At 35.4% G+C, this 20,094-nt stretch overlaps 1 pseudogene; it reads left to right on the forward strand.

Moving 5' to 3' along the window:
* The first annotated feature begins 4,785 nt into the window (after positions 1-4,785).
* Positions 4,786-4,999, forward strand: LOC123240004 (annotated as a pseudogene).
* Positions 5,000-20,094: the final 15,095 nt, after the last annotated feature.

Consider the following 20,094-nt stretch of genomic DNA (forward strand, 5'->3'; position numbering starts at 1 on the left):
TTATTATGTATTTCCTTCAAGGCAAATCTGTAAGGTGAGTAATGTAAACATTACTATAAGCATTTTATTGATTAAAAAACCAAAGCTCATCAAGATGGAGTGATTTGCCCAAAGTCACCCAACAAGTGTCAGAGCTATCTTTCTTAACTCTAAATCCAGTGCTTTTTCTACCATACCACACTGTTCATTAAATGCTTTAGTTTCTATTGACACAGTGGTGGTAAAGAGTCTTAAGGAATATATTTGTACTCTACAAATTTAAAGAGTACAACACTTCTACTCAAGACTTTTCTATTTTATTTCTTTTAAAAAGGAAGGAAATATTCTCTATACATGAATTTGGAGTTCAGAATTTCTTTGGTCTTATGCCAAATGTGTTTTCTGTTTTCTCAACCACCATTCCTTTCTCCCACAATGACTTCCTTCTGTTACTCTGCTAAGAATATAGTAACCTATGCACAAGGTCATTTCAACCACATACTCCTTCTCCGACCCAGTAAGCCTATTTAATTCCTCATAAGAGGATCAGGGCAGATATGTGGCTCAGTGTATAGAGTGACAGGGTAGGAGGGAGGAGTTCAAATCAGGCTTCAGATATTTATCAGTGTTGTGACTGAACAACTCACTTAACCCTGTTTGCCTCAGTTTCTTCATCTATAAAATGAGCTCTAGAAGGAAACAGCAAGTAGTGCTTTCACTCCAGTGTCTTTGCCAAGAAAATCTGAAATGGGTCTGACAAAAAAGTCAGATATGACTGAACAACAACAAAAAAGAGAATCACCCTGCATTTTAAAATCACCAGTAGAAGACAATGTTTATCTTTCCAAAAACTTAACTCAAGATGTAAGGGAAATGACTCACTTGAAGTTTAATGTGCCAAGAGATTGAGACAAATTTCTGACATTCAATCAGCACAATTATGAATCATCTAATAAATGTTAAATAATAAAAAGTCTATTTTTAAAATATGAGAACTAGTCAAAGTTTAACATTAAAGCAAATGGAAATGAACACATTGTCTAGAGTAGTTACTATGTTAAATAACACCCTAGAAGTAATCCAAAATACATCAGGTTTTTTTCCAGACAATTGTTATGTATTCTTAGGACAATTTTTAAAAGGTCACCTAGATTATCTAAAAAGATGTTAAAATAGTATTAAAACTTCACAACGGAAGCCCAAAACATGTTTATTAACACCTATCACTTGCATAAAACCTAGGACCAAATCCTTCTCCTGTAGATGGAAATGCAGTGTTATTAGAATAGTGTTTATCCATAAAGGTAAGGGAAAATGGTCATAAGATTCTTCATTCTTTGCAAGCCCTATTTACGTTCACTTTGTATCATGAATAATGTTATATGTAATTGCTGGTTTGAAATATCTCTCTAATTAAGGCATAAATAGCTTCTTGGCATTCTTTTTCTTTCCTTTGTAAGGTGTTTGAGAAGAATTTGGATTCATAGAGGCATGAAAAAAGCAATGCACTCTTTCCACCTTGTCCTAAAAATAAATGATTCTATTTTAAATTTTATTTTGTTTTGTTTTAGAGTTAAAGGCTAACAGGCAAGAGATTTTACTTGGCCTCCTATTCTTTAGGTAACAAGGTTGCCAAGAATGTTGGAATGTTTTTCTTTGTAATAGTCAGGGATATCAGGTGATGGTATAGAGGATGATAGCCAGAAATAATTAGGATATGACAAACAAAAAGCGATAATAAAACTTTTTTATAAAAAATGATGATAATGTATCATACAATGTCAAGAAGATTTCTATGGAATTCAAATAACTGATTCATTTCCTCTTCCTCTGCCAGAGAACATTTATTAGCATAGGCTCAAATTTAAGCAGAAAAATCCAAAGGAAAGCTTGATATGTAAGCAAAAGGAAGCAAATTTTCCATGTAAGATTAAAGTTTTATCTTTGTCGGACTTAGGAATCTATTGTCTTTTTAATTGAAGATTATTTCAAAGACTGTCTAATGAATACAAAATCAATCCATTTTTTCTATGATGAGTGATATATATTCATTTTTGAAATAGAGCCTGGACCATTTTCTCTTTTCATTTCAAGGACATTTTAGACATCTGTACAATTCAGTCTTTTATTATAATTTCATGCTGGTAAAGTACAAAGGATTGCCTGTGTCAATAACAGACCATTCAGGCGCAAAGACAAAACTTTAATAAGCCATTGATGATATATCTTATTTTTTAAAGACAAAATTAATGTGTGTTTAATATGCTACCCCTTTCCTTTGTGTCCTGATTCACTATGGGACTCTTCTTCCGTGAGTTCCATGAGAAATATTGTCCTTTTTTGCTATTAAACCATCTTCTTTTCAGACATTCACATTCAACTGATCATCCATGAGAAGTTGTCAGTGTTCAGCAGTGCTTTCTGGGGGGGAAAATTATCCTGGTATGATTTGTCTGCTAAGCAATAGTGCATATTTTATTGTTTTTCAAGTGGAAAAATCTAAGGAGGAGATGACCACATTGGCAAATTTACTTTGCTCTATAAATCTAGGTAATTAAACACTAATTGTTCATCCTAGTGATGTGACATAAAATCCTGATAGCCTTCCTGGCAAGTCCAGAATCTGCAGAATTCTACAATGTCATCAATGCTTCTGATTGGAATTCACCACCTCAGGATTTCATTAAAGCTTTTGAATAATTTCAAGTGACTTTTTAATTTTATTTTATTTTTAATTAATTAATTAATTGTTTTAATTTTGACTATTTTCCCATGATTACATGATTCATATTCTTTCCCTCCCCTCCTCATTCCCCTCTTCCTGAGCCAATGAGCAATTCCACTGGGTTTTACATATATCAATGTTCAAAACCTATTTCCATTATAATGAAAACCTATTCATTTTTGCAATAGAGTGATCTCAAAGTCAATATCCCTAATCATATCCCCATCTAACCATGTGATCAAGCAAATGTTTTTCTTCTTCATTTCTATTCCCACAATTCTTTCTTTAGGTGTGAATAGTGTTCTTTCTCATAAGTCCCTCAGAGTTGTCCTGGATCATTGCATTGCTGCTAAAAGAGAAGTCAATTATGTTCAATTGTGCCACAGTGTATCAGTCTCTGTGTACAATGCTCTCCTGGTTGTGCTCCTTTTGCTCTGCATAAAATCCTGGAGGCCTTTCCAGTTCACATGGAATTCCTCCAGTTCATTATTTCCTTCAGCACAATAGTATTCCATCACCATCAAATACCACAATTTGCTATGCCATTCCCTAATTGATGGACATCCCCTCATTTTCCAATTTTTTTCCACCACAAATAGTGCGGCGACTATAAATACTTTTGTACAAGAATTTTTCCTAATTATCTCTTTGGGCTACAAATCCAGCAGTGGTATGGCTGGATCAAAGGGGAGACAGTCTTTTAAAGTTTTGTCAGCATAGTTACAAACTGTCTTCCAGAATGGTTGGATCAATTCACAACTCCATCAGCAATGTATTAGTGTCCCAATTTTGCCACATCCTCTCCAACATTTATTACTTTCCTTTGCTATCATACTGGCCAATCTGCTAGGTGTAAGGTTGTACCTCAGATTTCTCTAATTATATGAGTTTTAGAACACATTTTCATATGCTTATTGATAGTTTTGATTTCTTTATCTGAAAACTGCCTATTCACATCCTCAAGTGACTTTTACCTTGAAAACGAAATAATGTTCATTTTCACTATACTTCTCCATAAACACCTATACAAATAAAAGAACAATTTAGTGGTTAAATTTTTTATCTACTGAGTAAAAAAAAATCTACCTAAAACTAAATATTTAATTAAAAAATCAACAATTCAGTTCAACATGTATCTATTAAAGGCCTAATATGGACAAGACACCAAAGGATATAAAAAAGACAAGTAAAATATAATTGTCATAGTAAAAAACCTTATAATGGAGGAGTTAGGGGGAAAAGGTATGTATGTTCTTGTCTACACTATAATATAAAATATAAAATTATTTTTATAATACTGTAATTTAAGGTGGGTTAAATCATGAATAATTTTGGGTTCTTGGGGTTCACAGAAACCAGATATTACCTTTGGTTACATAAATCATGAAGACTTGATAAAAGATATGGAGCTTGTATTAAACCTCATTTTTTATTATAATAATTTCCCCCCAAATTATACAACAATACAATTTTTAATGCTTATTTGCTGATATTTTGTGATTCATTTTCTCTCTCCCTCCAAGAACTCCCTCCTCTCCTAGAACATTATAAAAGTTGAACACTTTTTTAATATAACACATATTTCCACATTTAGCGTGTTGTGAAATGACACATAATGCTTACACTAGAAAAAGATTTATGGAAGGAATAAAGAGTTGTATATTTCAGTTTGCATTTTAAGTCCATCTTTTCCTTCCGTGGAGGTAAATATCCATTTTTTGTCATGTTTCTTAGAGTTATCCTAGATCCTAGCATTGCTTGTAATATTTAAGTCATTCACAGTTAAATCATCAAAATTATTGTTGTTACTGTGTACAACGTTCTCCTGGTTCTGCTCACTTCATTTTGCCTCATTTCATATAAGTTTTTAGAAGATTTTTTGTGATCTTGTTTTTCATTTCTTATGGTATAATAGTATTCTATTACAAGCATATTCTATATCTTGTTCAGCCATTCCCTTGATGGACATCTCTTCAATTTCTAGTTCTTTAACATCACAAAAAAAGAACAAAAGAACTGAAAATGAGCCACTTAGCAGTTGTTCAAGCTCCCAGGCCACACACTGCCCCCTCGCTGCCACCATGCCCTGAAAAACTGAGGAAATAAAATACTTTTTGCTCACAGCCAGGAGAAAGGATGCCAAATCTGTCAAAATCAAGAAAAACAAGGACAATGTGATGTTCAAGGTTTGCTGCAGCAGGTACCTATACACATTGGTCATCACAGACAAAGAAAAGGCAGAGAAACTTAAAACAGTCCCTGCCTCCTGGTTTGGCTGCGAAGGAGCTAAAGTGAAGGAATCATTCACTGTTCCCACATGTATTAAAGTTTTGAAAAAAAAAAGAAAAAAATAAGTTTAGGAGTTCAACGTCATTGATGCTTGTAGTCAATCATTTCTGACAGAAGCTACTTTTTTCACTTGAGAACAATGAATTCACAATGTCTTTTCTCCTATTTTGATCACAGTTGAGGTTGTTAACAGTAGTTGTAAAGGACCTTCCCAGGCTGGCTGAGTTGCTCCCGTACGCTGGAAGTTCTTTACATATATCATATCTCCTGGATTTAAATCATGTAGACAAAAGTCTATAAGTACAGCTTGAACCAGGGCTCCTGATTCCTGAAGTTCTCGTATCCTGATTTGCAGATCTCATATATATGAGGCAATAGAAGCATCTCCTCCTAGCAATGATGTATATACAGTTTACATGAATTGGTGGATGATGAAACAGCATCTCAAATGTCGAGATGTGTAGATCTCCCCTTGCCCTGCTTTGAAGGTAGAATAATGCTAAAGGTAGAGCTTCAGGCCATTTCAAATGAGTCTCAATGCATAGTTTTCCAATCATAGTTTTCAGTTCCCTGTTCATTTTTTCAACTTGCCCTGAGCTCTGGGGGCAGTATGGTACGTGAAACTGTGGTGTTATTCCTAAACATGAGTAATTTGTGACAAAACTGAATCCGTAAAATGAGTTCCCCATCTGAATCAATCCTTGCTGGAAAACCAAAACGAGGTATGATTTCTCTTAGAAACACTTTGGGAATAAACGCAGCTGTTGCTCTAGTGGTTGGGAATGCTTCCAGCCATCTGGTTAGCTAGTCTACTATCACTAAGCAAAATTTGTAATGTCCAGCCTTTGCCATGTAATGAAATCAATTTGAAGATGTTAGAAAGGTGTATAAGCTAAAGGATGTCAACCAAAAGCTTTTCCGTGAAAGATATGTTGGTTTTTATATGCTTGGCAGGTTTTATAGACTACACACACTTTAGAGGTGATGTTAGTTATGCCAGGTTTTTTCAGAGTCTACAATACCTTGGGTTCCAAATTGGCTGTTTTAATGGATAGATTGACAGATTTGTTGATAAAAAGTTCTAGGAAGTATTAGTTTCCCTTCAGATGCCACCCATATATGATTAATCTGCTTTGCCTCGAAGTTTTGTTTCCATTTTTAACCTCTTTTTCATTATATGAAAGGGACAAATCTGAGTCATTGATAATTGCCATATTTAAGATTAATTCAGGGCCTTCTATAGTAGCAAGTTTTGCAACAGCATCTGCCCGATGGTTTCCTCTTGAAACAGGGCCAGGTCCAACTGTATGGGCAGAGCAATGTACAACAGCCAGGATTTCAGGTAGTTAGAGAGCAGAAAGAACCTCACTGATGATTTTAGCACACTTGGAATAGTTTTGCCAGCTGATGTGAAAAATCCTCTTTGAAGCCAAAGGGAACCAACAGTGTGACAATATCTATACCTAGATATTGCTCTTTTCCCCTGTCTTTAATTTCTTTGGAGTACAGATCTAATAGTGACATTTCTGGGTCAAAAATTCTATACAGTTTGATTGCCCTTTGGGTATGATTTTAGATTGCTATCCAGAATAGTTGTATCAGTTCAGAGTTCTACCAATAGTGTATTAGTGTCCCAATTTTTCAGTTTCCTCTCCAACATTTATCATTTCCCATTTTGTCATGTTATCCAGTTTGATGGGTGTTATGTGGTATTTCAGAGTTATTTTATTTTGCATTCTTCGAATCAGTAGTGATTTGAATATTTTTTCTTATGACTAAAGATAGTTTAATTTCTTTGTCTGAGAATTTCCTGTTCATATCCTTTTGCCATTTGTCAATTCAGATATTCTTTGTATTCTTACAAATTTGCTTCAGTTCTCTATCCTTCTGAGAAATGTGGCCTTTGTCACAGACTTGCTACAGATTTTTTTTCTCAGCTTGATGTTTGCCTTTTAATCTTAGGTGCATTGCTTTGTTTTGCACAGAAATCTTTAATTTAATGTAGTCAAAATTATCTATTTTACATATCATAATATTCCAGATAGACTATCCAGACCTATCAGGGTGAAGGCAGGTTTGGGTGATTGACTCAGCCCAAAAAGTTATAGAGTATAACTGCACTACGTAAACATTTATTCTGTAGAAATATATTCCAGATTCCCAAAGTAGATGTTATAGGTTGATAACATAAATATTTCATGAATAAAAGAAGCTCATGATCTGAGTGTAAAAAAATGTTCCAGATATCTTTTTTTTACCTAAATTCTTCCCTTATCCATATATCTGACAGGCAAACTATTTTGTGCTCCTCTTATTTGTTTATGGTATCGGCCTTTATTTCTAAATCATGTATCTATTTTGTTGCCTTTTTTCTAGCTCTAATAGATAACCTTTGGGTAGTTTGATTGGTATGCCATTGAATAAGTGAACTTATTTAGGAAGAATTGTCATATTTGCTATATTGACTCAGGCTACCTATGAAAAAAATCTGTGTTATTCCAGTTGTTTAGATTTGACATTATTTGTGAGAAAAGTATTTTGTGGTTGTGATCAAATTGTTCCTGGGTTTGTTTTGGTGGGTATATTCCCACATATTTTATATAGTCTACAGTTATTATAAGTGGAATTTCTCTGTCTGTTTCTTGTGCTTTGTTGGGCTTTATAGGTAATATAAAGAAATGCTAATGATTTTATGAGTTTATTTTATATCATGCAACTTTGCTAAATTTATGAATTGTTTCAATTAGTTTTTTGGTTGGTTCTCTAGGATTTTCTAGGTATATTGAACTGAACCTTATAACAAGAACAAGAAGAATAACATCATTTATATAATGTTTATAGGTTTGCAAAATGCTTAAAATTTTTTATAAGTATCTTGGGAAGCAGGTGCTATTATTATCTTCATTTTATGAAGGAAAAAAAATGAGCCAGTGATTTGTCCCAGAATCTCACAACTAGTGTCTGAGACTGTATTTGTACTTGATTATTTCCTGAAGAATGAGTAAGATTTGAACCTGTTGAGAAGAGAAAAGAAATACATTCTGATTGGAGGAAATTGAATGAGCAAAAGCTTGCAAGTAAGAAGTCACAAGATATCTTAGAACGATAAACAAATTACTATAGAATGTTAAAGCTAGAAGGACTCTGGAGATCCAAATTAACTAGAATAGAATATATGAAAGAGTAGTGATAACAATTCATATTTATGCATCATTTTACAATTTACAATATATTTATTACTTCATTTCTGTTTCCCAATAACGCTATGATATAGGTATGGCAGGAATTATTATGCCCAATTTATAAATGAGGAAAAAGGGGTTAACTGATTTAACTAATATAATATAGTTAGTAAGTGGAGGGGGCAAGGCTCAAATGCTGTCTAGTGCTTTTTCAACTAATTTATATTGCTTCTCAGAGGAGTAAAAGAAGATAGGTGCCATATTTTGGAGGATCTTGAAAACAAATATTTTCATTCTTTAATTGTCTTGATATTCATCTTTCCATCACATTCCCTAAACACTGAGACAGAAAAATCTTTTCACTAACACTTCCTAACTCTGAACCTGCTACCATCATTCAGACTCATCCTTTCCTTAGAGGTTTCCATTTTTCTCTATTATAACCTGTTCCAGACATTGTTGCTAGCTTCCCTTTTTTAATTCTCTTTTCTATGTTGTCTCACCTTATTAGAATGTAAGCCCCATTATGGCAATGCCTCTCTTACTTGCTTGCATTTACTCCATTACAATAAATCAAATTGGTACCTTCAAAAGGATGCTGCTTTCATGATCTTGAAATCTAAAATCCCACTCTTATAATTATCTCCTGTCTTTCCATCTTCTGCCTCACAACTCATAAATTTATCTTCACCATATTGCAATCTCTCAACCTTTCCCTCTTCTCCTGGTCCACTTACTCCTGCTCTGGCTTCACAATTTTCATTCTACTGTCTTGAAATAGTAGTTGACTTGTCCAACTATATATTGCTTTCTAATCTAAAATATTCCCTGTTATCTGTTTTTTCTCTTTCTCTTTCCATGCTGCTAAACTCCAGTGGAGAAAAATCATACAATAATATTGACTGGGTCAACTAAGATCTTTTTTATTCTTCCCAAATTGACTCTATACTTCCCATAGAAAATTTCAATTTTTTCTTTTTTTCCTTTACCTTTTCTTCTCCCTTTTCATACTGAACTTGCACTCAGGACAACATAGATTCAAATCTAATATCGCCTATGCAAAAATCACTCATATCACAGCATGTCCTCTTCTCTTTAGTACCAGTCTCCAGAAAAGAGCTTTCTTAATTCCATTCCCCTCACCTCCTTCAAGAGCTGTCCCATCAATCATTATCTATCTCCTTTTCAATGTTTCCATATGTAAAGACTTCTTCATTATTCCCTATATACATGATCAGATCTCCTCATACTTAAAAAACCCCATCACTTAGTCCTGATCACTCCTTAAATTACTATTCTCTATATATTTTCTTTCACACAGCCACAGTACTAGAAAGGTGACCTATACACCATACTTCTTGAGCTCTCAATCATTTTTCAACTTCTTTCAGTCTGGTTTCTAACCCTACCATTTAATTTAAACTGATAAATGTTTTCTTAGATGCTTAAGTTAATGGCCTTTTATCTATTTGACTTGTCTGAGGTGTCTGAGCTATCAACCACTTGACTCCTTAAATATTTACTTCTTCCTTGGCAATAATGGCATTAGTCCCTTCTTCTTATTCTATCTGTTTGGCCTCTTTGTTAAAATAACTTCCATGTCCCACCAATTACATGTGTGGATACCACAAGACTCTGTACTGGGCCTTTTTGTCTCTTCTTTCTCTGTGTGTTCACTGTGATGCTTTGAGGCTGCTGTGATAGAGTGAATGGAGTACTATATTTGGAGTCTGGAAGCCTTGCATTAAAATCCTCCTCCAGATACTTCCTAGCTATATGACCCTAATCAAATAATTTAATCTCTCTGAGCCTCAGTTTCTACATCCATATAATGAGGGAATTGGATTCTATGACCTCTAAAGCCCCTTCTAGCTTGAAATTTATAATCCCATAATCCAAATACCAAAGTGAAAAGTGAAATTTGGATTATGTCACTCCTATACTCAATGAATTCTTAGTGGCTCCTTATTACCTCTAGAATCAAACATAAACTCCTATTTGCCATTTAAAGCCCTACACAACCTGGCCCCATCTGACATTATTGGCCGTATTACACATTACTCTACTCCTTGCACTATATGACTCTGTCAGACTGAATCAGCCACCTAAAGAATGGGCCCCTCCAGAGAACTCTGTGTATTAGGAAACATTTCTTTCTTTCCTACCCTCTCAGCTCCATTTCTTCCTGTTCCACCTAAATCCCAAATTCATAATTATATGCCATCTCCTACTTCCCTGCTTTTACAGCGGCTAGTCCCCATTCCTGTAAAACATTCTTTCATCATCTTTGCCTCTTAGAATCTCTAGCTTCCATCAAGACTCATCTATACAGAAGTTTTCTCTGATTTGCCCAGTTGGTATCTTCCTCTCAAAATTATGTTGTGCCTATTTTATATATATTGCAAACTTAATGCTTTTTGTGTTGAGCAATGCTGTCTCATTACAAGATTGCTTCTTATTGGAAAAATTAAGTTCAGGATCGTGTTGGAGCCAGATCATATCAGTTGTAAGCTGATTGTTAAAATTTCAGTCATCTATATTCACAAAATCAGCAAATGCTAAAAACCATGATTTGAATTATTGTTTTCTTGATCATCCAGACTTAAAGTAATGGAGTAAATGCTAACAGTGCATGTTAAATTTAAAATTTTGTTGTGTACACATTTTTTTTTCAAAGCTGGCTGTTAAGTGCTTACCAGCAAATGACTTGGTACAGGACTGAATATTATTATCTCCTTGCTCTTAATAAGCTTTCAGCTGTTCTTAAAGTGTAAGGGATAAAATACAAACTCCCAACCATGATTTTTAAACTCTTCACAATATGTCTCTGCCCTATCTCTCTAGACTTATTTGATACAATTCTGTATTTTAGCCAAAGTGGATTAGTAGTGGATTCCAGAATTGGCATTAGTTTTTATTCAGGCTGCCTCTTAATGATGGAATTTTATCCCTCCTCAACCTTTATGTCTTAGATTACCTTTTCCCAAGTCTCTTCTCTTGTGCTATATCTTCCAAGGCTTTAAAGTTTTTCTTTGCATTGTGTTTTGTAATGAATGTGTGAGATATCTAGTAGATTTCTATTGTCCCACTACTGAGAACTATGTTCTGGGTTGATGTTATTTTGTATATGGGGCATGAAATTCCCTCAAAAAGCTTAACTTTTTGATAAGGTATAAAGTCACTTCAACCAACACCTCTTTAACATTACATTGAGACATGAATATTTGACTGATTGATTGATTGATTGATTGATCATGGCATTGTCATGGCAATACATATGCCTTTGAGCGTGGACTTTAAATGGAACAAGAAGAAATAGAACTGAAAGGCTGGAAAAGAGAAACCTGTTTCCTGATTCACATGACTCCCTCAAAGGATAAATGCAGTTCCTTAGAGTGACTGCATAGACATTTCTCTGGTAAACTGTTATGTCCAATTGGCTTACCTCTGTCTCCTAGATTTGTTCCCATCTTGTCTTCCTTTAATGGCTAAGCTAAAATATTTCTCCATTGTAGGAACTAGTTTGGAACCATCAACAATTATCAATGAGGTGTCAAAAGAATAAGGAGAACATGACAATTACTGACTGTATCCAGGAGTTAACTTTGTCAAGGAAATTACAGAATTTATTAAAGAGAAATTATCAATCCTAGAACAGAATACTTGATAGTAAGGTAATTAATACATTATTTTTAAGGGGGACAAGATCCCAACAATTTCAGCATAAAGTCCTTATCAGTTAGACAACACAAATTCAGAAAAATCTCCAGGGGCAACCTCTATATTCTCCACTCAAAGAAAAAATTTGTAGTCCTTTTATAGTTTATAGGATATGTCTGTACAGCCTGACAAGAAGTAAAAATAAAAAATGAAAAAATCTAGAATGATTATTGAATAATCTTTCAATATTGAAAAGATAGATAACTATGAAAAAAGTCTCTAAGATTAACCAAACCCATATACATCTAGAGCTTTGGTTCTATGCCACAGAATATTTCACAGGGACCAGAATAATTTTGTTTTCTGTCAATTTCTGTACAATCTATAGCTAAGTTTAAGCAGATCAAACCCTTGCAAGCATCAGATGGTCAGGTGTGAGTCTAGAGAAGAGTTGTATGTGATGGAGATGAGCAAAAAGCAACAAGCTTTGGTATTCCAACCAGGAGGTCTTTTTTTTTTCACCTTGATTACTCCTCGCCACATAGTATATAAAAGATTTTTATTGCCCATGTCCTGGCATTGATAGGGTTTTCTTAAGAAAGCATAAAATTCCCTGGACAAAGTTAACCCTTTGATATGAAAAGAAATAACCTTGATGCAATACTCATTACCATTTTGACACTTCAATGTTCATGATTAATTAGGAGGGAAGGAGAACTAGAGTTTACAGATGTGACAGAGAGAAATAACCAGGGTTATTTCCATGGACTAGATTCTTTGGAGAGAAACCTGGCAATTGTGCACCCTCTAGAGCAAGAGTTCTTAGCTTGGAGTTTATGAACTTCCCCACCCCATATTTTGGTAACTATTTCAAATGTATTTGCTTCTATGGTAATCCTGTGTATTTTTCTTTATGCGTTTAAAAACATTATTCTCAAATCTGCTTATTCTGCCCTGACCTCTTTGTTGATCTCCAAATTCATATCTCCAACTGCCTTTCAGACTTCTGGAACTAAAAGTCAAGCATTATCTTTTTCCCTATACCCTCTCATTGTAACCTTCTCTATTACCTAAGGAAACAATACCATGTTCAAAGACTCTCAGGTTCACAACCTTTATCATTCTCTGCTCCTCACTATCTCCCCACTCTCCTCTATATGCAATCTATTGCCAATGTCCCTCAATTACAACATTTCTCCAATATGATCCCTTCTCTCCTCTGACACTGCCATAACTCTAAGACAGACCATCATCACTTCCCATCTGTATTATTGCAATAGCATGCTGGTGGATCTGACTGCCTCAAGTCTCTCTCCACTTGCATCCATCTTCCATTCAGTCAGCAAAGTGGTTTTAAAAGCACAGATCCAACCTTGTTACCAATACCCTTTCTCAATAAATTCCAGTGACTCTATTGTCTTCAGGATCAAACACAAAATCTTCTTTTTGGCATTCAAAGCCCTTCATATCTGTTATAAAATAAAACTAGATGTAACTGATGTAGATGTTGTATAGATGGAGAGGGAGAGGATGATATGACACCTCCCTCCTTTATAACAGTGCCCATGCAGGATCCTTTAGGTCAATGGATGTTATCCCTTCAGGTCCCACCTGGGGTTGATTGATATTGTATAATGGGCTCTTTAGCTTGGTAACGGTTTGTCTCTGACTGCGTATTTCCCTTCCCAGAGAAACTAGGAAATAACCACTCCAGGAAGGTACTTTAAAAAGGCTTTGACTGTATTTAACAAAGATGGAGTATTGGGATTGGTTAGAAGTATTTGGGAAATCCTAATTAAATTTGGTAATGATAAACCCTTAACTTGTAGGAAAGTAACGAATCAGGATGGTTAATTCCTCTCTGGTCCAGCCTGGCCACAGCCACACCAGAGTAGGCAAACTGCTGCTTGATGTTTCAGCTTCTTCTCCTTTGCTAAATGATATGCCTAACCAGTCTTTGGGATATCCACCCCTTTACACCCTCTTCTTCTTCTCCTGCCTACTTCCCAGATCCCTCCCGGGCCCTAGGAAACCTAGATAACTAAGATGATTGATTTCCTAATATCTAGGGGCAGTAGAATCAGAGATGATGGTCTGGGTACAGGTTGATGATGTTAACAGGAATAAACAGGAGGATCTTGCAAGGTTGAGCCCAGCAAGTCTTAATCCCACAAAAGACCAGGATCCACAGATCTCAGGTCTCAGGGAAGGAAAGGAACCTCCCTTCAGGGCTGCCAGGGTGTTTTATATCCCCTTGGGCCAACTGCTCTCTCTCCCTGTCCTCATGGCCCTCTGGGAACATTCCAATATCCAACAGATCCACCTGTCAATCAACAGTGTGGACTCCTGGTTCCAAGGGATTCAATATAACATATCCTATTCTACCTTTCCAGTTCTCTTACCCCTTATTCCCTTCCATGTACTCTTCAACCCAATATATTGGTCTCCTTGATGTTCCAAGAATAAGACATTCTATTTCTCTCCTCTGTGCATTTTCTTTTGCTCTTCTCCATGCCTGAAATGCTTTTCCTCCTCATCTCTGTCGAATGGCTTCCTTGCATTCCTTTAAATTCAAAATAAAATCCTATCTTCTACAAGTCTTTCCTAACTCCTCTTAGAGTACTTTTCCACTCTTAACTATTTCCTATCCTTTATATAATTCATTTGCACATATTTGTTTGCTTATTATTACCCCCATTGGGTTGTGAGCTCCATGAAGGGTAAGGACTATCTTTTTCTCTTTTTGTATCTCCAGCCCTTAACAATGTGCTGGGAACATCGTAAGTATTTAATAAATGTTTATTGACTAATGAAAGTGGTCCATGGACTTCAGTAGACTGCCACAGGGGTTCATAATGAAAAAAAGGTTAAGATGCTCTGTTTTAGAGGACTGTGTATAGGGAATGGTATAGTCTAGAAATGGTAGTAAAAATAGTAGTAAATGGAGGCAATGATGAGTACTGAGGTATACCTATATTAGCAGAAGAAGTCTTGGACAAAGACTCATGGGCCTAGCAAAGTAATTTCAGGACCAAACACTACTCGATTTGAGGAACAGCAAGGTGCAAAGTCAGTATGTGAGTCACATGAACTATGCTGATCCAAGGAATTTGGAATTGATGCTCTATTTATCCTGATTACTTTTCCTTTAATCAATGAAGGTAAAATGTCCATCTTTGGAGTGTCAACTCAGGTTAGCGCATGATTACCATTGGTCTGAATATCTGGACAGGTCCCTTGTAAGTGGGTCTCTCTGGAGAGATAGATTATTTAATTTTAGCAACCCTAATTTTAATCTCTTTCCAGGGGCCCCATATAAGATAAGTTATATATATATATACATATATATATAAATTATAAATATAGAAAATTCTATGAGGTAGAATTCACTGAAAAATAAAGAGGAATTTATTTGAACTGTTAATGGGCTTAAGTGTGAAACCTTTGCATTATTTTTTTTTCCTGTCTTCATGACACTATTTGGGGTTCTCTTGGCAAAGAGTCTAGAGTGGTTTGCCATTTCCTTCTCTGACTCATTTTACAAATGAGAAACTGAGGTAAACAGGATTAAGTAACTTCCCCATAGACACACAGCTGGTAAGTATCTGAGGCATGATTTGAACTCAGGAAGATAAGTTTTCCTGATTTCAGACTTGGCACTCTATCCACCGCACCATCTAGCTGCCCAATAAATGTTTAATGAGATGAATTAAATTGAATTCATCCCTCCAGAGGCAGACAACATATCATCCTTTCTAGTTTTCAGAACTTTTCCCAGTCAATTTTCAAACACTACATCATTCCTGACAATTTTCAAATGAACAACGGTGAAACAATCAATGACTAATGAAGGTCAGCTCTCCCAATCACCTTGTAACTCTTCCTCTTAATCACTTAGATGCAAATTAAATGATTTTCAGGAATGTTAGTGACACTTTGTCAAAACTTAATTGACTGTAAACACTGACAGAGCTTATCTTACTTTTTGTCCCTCCTCTTTAATTACTTTTCTTTGACACCTTAGACTTTGTTGAGATTCCTCATTGCTGTCATGTAAACACATGTTCTCCTTTTCAGATCCTGAAGCTTAGAATTGAAGGTTTTTGTGTTTTCTCTTTTATGTCTGAACTTTCGATTGATGAGCTGATGATCCCAGCCAGCAACACATATTATAATAAATTGTTTGAAAATTAGAATTTTAAGTTAAACTTATAATAATGAGTTAGATCATCTTATAGTCACACCATTAGCTCCATTATGAAATGTCCCCCTTGGTTCAGCAAAGCATGTGGATTTTCCCTACACTGGATAATTTATTATTAGGCTCAGTTGGATTAGTGTGTTCACATCTCTCTAAATCTATTCCTGCAGCATCCATCAATATACTTGGTAAGTGCTCTGAAAAATACAGTGACTAAAAATGGTATGTGAAAATAAGGAGGAAATACCTTGTCTTACTTTTCCATCAGTTAGAGTAATGCCAAAGGAAAAAGAGGCAAGAAAACATACTAGGGTTGTTCCTCCAAATTCTAGCTAAGATTCCTCCTTTTTTAACATGACCTTCTGGATAGAAATGCCACATCGTTCATAATAGAGACAGAAATAAAATGAAGGTAAAAATGTTGACATACTGGCATAAACATGAGAAGCACACTTCTGTGGGCTTCAGTCATTGTTATAGGTTATAGGTCAGGGGCAGGAAGCATATGTTAAATTAATTCTCCAAGAATAAACCCAAAGTGCTTTGGGCAAGATTGTGTATACCTCCAAGAAGAGTTTGGATAAATGGATGAATGATCAATAATGGCTCATTGAAAGGGAAGTTAAAGACCTAAGAAATATACCAGTGTCATACTTTTGGAAAAAAGAATACCAAAACATGGATCTTACCGATTTAAGAGGATTTTTGGTGGTATACATTTCTGAGTAACCTCTAAAAATTATTGATGGTTGGATCATTCCCCATTTCCTATCTCTTTTCACCTCCTTCTTCATTTCTTTTACCATTGTCCCACGCAGACACTTACTAGCTGTGTGATCCTGAGCAAATCACTTAACCTCTGCCTTAGTTACTCAACATTAAAGTGGAGATAATGATAGTGCCTGAGAGCTGGGTTGGTGGGAGGATATTAGATAATATTTGTGAAGGTTTTTTTTCCAACCTTAAAGTACTATATGAATAGTAGTTTATTATTATTATTATTCCTTCCTCCTATGTTCTTTCTCACTTGCCTATTCTCTGTCCTTTCCTTTTGGACCTTATCACTCTCATGAGCATTGTTTAGAATTTAAGGGAACATAGGGCAGTTAGATGGCTCAGTGGATAGAGAGCCAGGTCTAGAGATGGATCCATCTGGGTTAAAATATGGCCTTAGAAACTTCCCAGCTGTGTGACCCTGGACAAGTCACTTAGCCTCATTTGCATATCCCCTTAAAACTCTCCTGCCTAGGAACCAATACTCAGTGTCAATTCTAAGACAGAAAGTAAGGGCTTTAAAAAAATAAACTCAGCAAGCACTGAAGCTTAATGAGTTAGTTCATTCTGCTCTCACCCTGTAAAAAAGTGGTAGAACCATTGATGATCACCTTCTTAATTATTTCATAAATTCAACATGGAACAGCATGGAATAAGGAACAGAGCACTTAAAATTGAAATCAGGAAGACTTGAGTTTGAATCTTGCCTCAGATACTCTTTAATTTTTTAAAATATAATTTAATTTTTAAAAATGTTTTCCATGGTTACATGATTTATGTTCTCACCTTCCCCTTTTCCATACTCCAGAACCGACAAGCAAATATTTGGGTTACACTGTATTATCACTCAAAACCTATTTGCATATTATTCATTTTTGTAATGGAGTAACTTAGATACTCTTTAGCTGATCAAAGCTTCTCTGGGTCCCAGTTTCCTCTGCTGTTTGGGAGAAGAGTTCAGGCTCAATGGTGAATCCTCTACATATAGGATGCTTTTATCCTATGCCTTACTAAGGAAGGAAATGGAAGGGGAAAGAAAATAAGCATTTATGTAGCACCTGTTATGTGTCAGGCACTGTGCTAAGCATTATTATAAATATCTCATTTCATTCCCACAATAACCTTCCAAGGTAAGTGTATTCCCATTTTATAGTTGAAAAAACTGAGGCAGAGAGATTAAGTAGCTTTCCCAGAGTCACACAGCTAGTAAGCATTTGAGGTCATATTTTCACTCATCTTCTTGACTTCACTTCCAATGCTCTCTCCACTATTCCACCAGCTGCCTGTTCCCAATTAATAAATTATATGTGGTACCCCTGCAGCTTCAGGAGAAAAATCACTTAAAGTTGACCATGGAATGAATCTTAGCCCAAGCCTCTTCCAAATCTTTAAGTCCTCAGTCCAATTTAATGTGTCTCAGGGACCTCTAGACTGTATCCTGGTAAATATTTAACACTCAGCTCTTCAGAGAGAAAATAATGTGCGCATGACAAAACTTTTAAGTTTATTCTATATTATTAAAATTTTGTCCAACACTTTCTTAAGTCTAGATAATCTATACTAAATCAAGCCCTGATTTGTATTTGTTTCCGAGATGTAAATGCTCACACTGAAAATTCAATAACTGGCTCTCACGAGAGAGCTAGTGCCAGCACACTTCTGTCTCCAACAATTCAGTCAAAACAAAGGCGAGAGAAGTTTCAAGGTCAAACTTCTGAATTTCTCATTATTAGTGTTATTTCAGGATTTAATACCAGGCTTAGCTCACTTCAGGTAACATAAATGAATAGCTCGACTTTCTCCCTCAGTGCCACATTAACACACACACCTCAGAAACTAACAAGGAGGATCTTCTCAAAACTCAAAAGTCATGCTCACACACCAGCCAGATGAACAAGTAGATTAAATAAGATAGATGTACATAAATGTATACATGCATATTGTGTATGATGTATACCCACATAACGTATACAAGCACATACCTTACATATATGACTTTGTATGTGTACACACATGTGTATATGCACATGCATACTTACATATATGTATATATGTATGCATTTGCACACATATAGTTTCTATGTGTGCATATATAGATGTATATATATACATATACATTCAAAGAAAAATAATGAACACATGACAAAACTTTTAAGTTTAGTATATATTATTAAACTTTTGTACTAAACTTTCTTCTAAATAGGTATGTATGTATATATATATGTACACATACATATATATATGTGTGTGAATATATGTGTATATATAGTTCTAAATACATATATATTTTAGGCAGTGAAGAGACCACTGAACTCAGAGTAGGAGGAACCCAAATTTGAGACCCCAGAGTTGACTATATGACCTTGGGCAAGTCATTTAACCTCTATGAACCTTGATTCCCTATCTGTAAAAGTAGAGAATTAGACTACATGATCTCTAAAGTCCTTCGCAACTTTACATCTCTGACCCTATGATTTTATGGACTTGTATACGTATGACCAAGTGCCATCACTCTTTCTAGGACACTAACTTCTGTGATGTTGGCCCAGCCAATTAGAAAACAGAAAGAAACAGAGAACGCAATTTCTTCTAAGTCTTCCTCAGTCTTCAAGTTCTTCTCTTGGAGTCATCAGGTGTTAATTCCCCTCCTTTCCAAAATCTTAAGCATCAACACCTTCTTTGCAATGTCACTGGACTCCTTACCAGTTTTCTGACCATAACCTTCCCAGTTGGAAATTCATCAGCGCATTAAGAGTTGTGTCCCATGCTTGAGCTTCTTGTCTGGTTGAACAAAGATCATTTGAAGGTTAGTGTAAAATGAGTCTATTCCATGGAGAGGTACATTTCAGATTATCCTTTCATTGTCAAGTCATGAGGTGGAGAGTGGGGGCAAGGGGAGAGCAATGCCTTTAAGAAGTCCTGTTCTGTAAGATAAGCCCACATCAGCTATTAAAGTTTATAATACTAATAGATCAGGGTCTGAATAATAAGAGAAAAAGAATTTGCACAAATATTTTCTATATCCTTACTGGCTTCCTCAAATGAGTCAATTTACCTTATTTGTTTTTAAGTGGAGGCATGGCAATGCCACCTCCAGTCTGGAGAATCAGATTTCCCTCTCTCTGCCAGTCTTGCAAATAAAGTGCGCCATCAGCAGCACATTCAGTTATGCATATCCATTACAATACATTTGCTAGAGACCTTACTCTGCAGTCATGCTGTATCACTTTGCCAAAGTGCATTTTTTTATTAGAAAGGGGGAAAGCTTCATTTAATAGAAATTT

The sequence above is a fragment of the Gracilinanus agilis genome, chromosome 3 (assembly GCF_016433145.1).
Source record: "Gracilinanus agilis isolate LMUSP501 chromosome 3, AgileGrace, whole genome shotgun sequence".
Taxonomy (NCBI): Eukaryota; Metazoa; Chordata; class Mammalia; order Didelphimorphia; family Didelphidae; genus Gracilinanus; species Gracilinanus agilis.